This window comes from Nuphar pumila, chromosome 15, assembly GCF_984573655.1.
Source record: "Nuphar pumila chromosome 15, dmNupPumi1.hap1.1, whole genome shotgun sequence".
In the NCBI taxonomy this organism is placed as follows: Eukaryota; Viridiplantae; Streptophyta; class Magnoliopsida; order Nymphaeales; family Nymphaeaceae; genus Nuphar; species Nuphar pumila.
The window spans coordinates 6,216,521-6,219,981 of NC_143263.1; the positions used below are offsets into that span (position 1 = coordinate 6,216,521).

The 3,461-nt window shown below is 40.2% G+C and overlaps 1 pseudogene across 1 annotated transcript; it reads left to right on the forward strand.

Moving 5' to 3' along the window:
* Positions 1-903: 903 nt before the first annotated feature.
* LOC149814280 (peptide-N4-(N-acetyl-beta-glucosaminyl)asparagine amidase A pseudogene) lies at positions 904-2,997 on the forward strand (annotated as a pseudogene). Its single transcript, XR_016427943.1, has one exon. The product of XR_016427943.1 is annotated as a peptide-N4-(N-acetyl-beta-glucosaminyl)asparagine amidase A pseudogene (transcript).
* Positions 2,998-3,461: the final 464 nt, after the last annotated feature.

Consider the following 3,461-nt stretch of genomic DNA (forward strand, 5'->3'; position numbering starts at 1 on the left):
TTTACCAGCATGTGTTCTACCAGAATACACCATAGAAGATCCATCTGAATCTATCGAGTTAATTACATGTTTCTAGTTTAGGGGTGTCAATGGGTATGGTAATAAATAAGAAGACATGGGTCCAGACCCGAAGGTTCGATTAATACACGGATCCAGGTATAGTTTGTGAAATTTTATACTAGACCCAAGCCCGACCCGAGTTTTAATTAAGACCCTCAATTTTTTAATGTGAAAATGATAAAAAAATAGTATTTTATCAAGTATAGCCCGGGTCTGGTTCATGTAGTTCTTATCGAGTCCGAGTATGGTTTCTCTTATGGTGGGTCCGATTTGACCAGGTTCGAACCCGATACCATACCCGAAAATTGGGACTAGGTCTGGTTCCACCTAGGTCCGAACCAAACCTGACCCGTTGACACCCTTATTCTAATTGGTTAATTGTGTAAATGATACTTATTAGTTGAGCTGCCAATGGAATGTGAAAGTTTAATACTATTTATTATTTCTAAAACGCATGCACTCTTTATGGTAAAGACAAATATCGGCGATATTTGAAAATATCATGAGAAAAAAATGCGAGTTTGATTGCCATTTTAAACAGCCAAAACATCTCAATATTTAAGTTTATTATTGGCTATATCTCAGGAAAAAAGGCTGTTTTATGCATTATATGCCTTATATTTCTGTCTTTCTAGTATTTTTATTCCTAATTTTTAGTTTACTCATTGTTGCCTATATTTTAGATAAAACCAAGGAAAAAGATCAATTTCTCACGAGAATTTAACTGCACTAACTTTCCAGTTTTAAACTTTTGTCGCTATGCTCTTACCCAACACACTAGGGTGGAAAAGAAAGTGAACTTTTTTTGTTTTGTTTGATTGGAAAGCCAACAAAAAAGAGCTTCTGAAATTATTGGCATTTCCTGTCACTGAATTATCAACTGTTTTTCTTACTTTCCTACCAAGCTACAGTAATTGTCACAGTTGGAACTTGGAAGCATAGGCAATACAGCTATGCAATTAAAGTACAGCTGCATCCCAAAACTGCAGCCTCTGCAGATCTAGAGCAATGGCTTCCCTCCTCCTCTTCACAACCATCATCCTCCAATTCTCATCTTCTTATGCACACCCACAAAAATCAAGGCTCTTTCTGCCCAGCCTTGTAGATCCACCAGACTCCCCATCTGTTTTCTTTGAAGTCAAGAGACCCCTCCAAGTCCCCAAAGTGACCCCCTGTTCCTCCCTTCTCCTACAGCATGATTTTGGCTACACCTATGGCCAGCCCCCTGTGACGGTCCAATACACCCCTCCCCAAAACTGCCCCTCTCTTGATTGGTCCATGGTTGTTCTAGAATGGTCTGCAACATGCAAAGGGAGGCAGTATGATAGGATCTTTGGGATCTGGCTCAGTGGGGTTGAGATCCTCAGGAGCTGCACTGCTGAGCCTAGAGCCATTGGGGTCTCTTGGAAGGTTGAGAAGGACATCACAAGGTTTTCTTCTCTACTCAAACAGAACCAGACCCTCTCTGTCTTTCTTGGGAACGTTGTTAATGACATATATACTGGGATCTACCATGCCAATCTGAGTTTCCACTTTTATCCCAAACAAGATGGTGGGAAAAGATTGGGTTTGGCTTCAAGTTTTGATTCCCCAGCTGATTTGATCCTGCCCATATCAAGACTCCCCCCTTTGAATGATGGGTATTGGTTTATTGTGGGCAGTTCAGATGCTGTGCAGCAGAAACAGTTCAGGATACCACAGAATGTTTACAGGGCAGTTCTGGAGGTCTATATATCATTTCATTCTAGTGATGAATTCTGGTATACCAACCCACCAAATGAGTACATCAGAATGAACAACTTGACTAATACCCCTGGCAATGGGGCGTTCAGGGAGGTTCTTGTTTATTTGGATGGAAAGGTAGTGGGTGCAGTGTGCCCTTTTACAGTAATCTACACCGGTGGCTTCAACCCACTTCTATGGAGGCCGATCACCGGGATCGGCTCGTTCGATCTCCCGTCTTACGACATCGAGATCACACCGTTCTTGGGGTGGATTATGGACCTCAAGGATCATACCATCATGTTCAATGTTACAAATGGCCTGAATATGTGGTACATTGATGCAAACTTGCATCTTTGGATAGACAGTGGGAGTCGGAACACAATAGGCCAGTTGGTGAGCTACAATGCACCACACTCAGAGCCTAATGTGATCATGAAGTATAAGGAACTCGATGGGAGTTTTGATACAGATGGGAGCCGGCAAATCACAGCCACAGGATGGGTGAAGTCATATCATGGCAACATCACAACTGCTCTCAACCTAAGATTTGGAGTTAGAAACTTGATGGTGTTTAGGAAAGATGGCGATTCAGTGACTGTGAACCAGACCACTTACTCAGACTATCATGTCTATTTCAGACTATCAACTTCTGATCTGTATTCAATTCAAGAAAACAGAACATTTGTGATTAACCTTCACCAGAATATTGTGTATAAAGGCAATGGGATAAGTGCTGAGATTACAAATGTGTCACTGGGGATCATTGAGAACAAGTTTAGTGGTGGGCAGTCTGGTTTCTCATCCCACTCACTTGCAAACTCTCAGGGTGGATCTGCATATTTTCTCTTCAATATGGGACGCGTGTTAGTTGGTGCACTAGGGAGTAGTAAGCAGGTTTACAGGTATGATGGCAACAATGGTTGCTACTTTAGAAATGTGAGTAGCAGTAACTATACCATTCTTTATGATCAATCAAGCTATGTTTGCACAAAGAAGCTGCCATTAGCCTAGAGGAATTTTGCTCTGGGGAGTCCTCTTAGGCAGAGCTGTTGGGAAAAATAGTGTGGGCCTACTTTATGTACTGCTAATGTTTAGGCCCATATTATGTGATTCAGTAAGGTTGGGTAATGTGATATCTAATAGTTTTATTATGTGAAAAGATATTTTTTTTTGTTAATTTTTAATTTTATGATAAGCTAAATTAAAAATAAACTCTAAGGTGATTACAATTAAGTTATGATCCCTAAACCATATATAATAGCATTCTCTTCAGGCTCTCCATCATCATCATCAAGCGAAAGCAGTCTTCGCGTAAAGTTTAATGAAAGACAAGGCCACATATAAAGGTTATGAAATATCATACCCGTCCGAGCACCAATGAATTCAGGTACGCTTCTACCTAAGATTTTGGTTTTTATTTTTTTCAACGATTTAGTGCAAACAAGATTAACATCTATTTAGTTTTTCGGTGAATTCAATATCCAACAAGAGCTTCTTTAGCATCTTCTACTATTAATTATCTAAGAACATCTTCTCCTATCAATGGTGGTTAAGGGAAGGGTGGTTTAGGAATTCATCGTTTGTAGTGGCAAGGGTCTGCCTCACTCCAACTTGATTATCATAATATGAAAAAATAAATTTTGTGGGGTTCTTTTACAGTTGCCTGATTGAATACG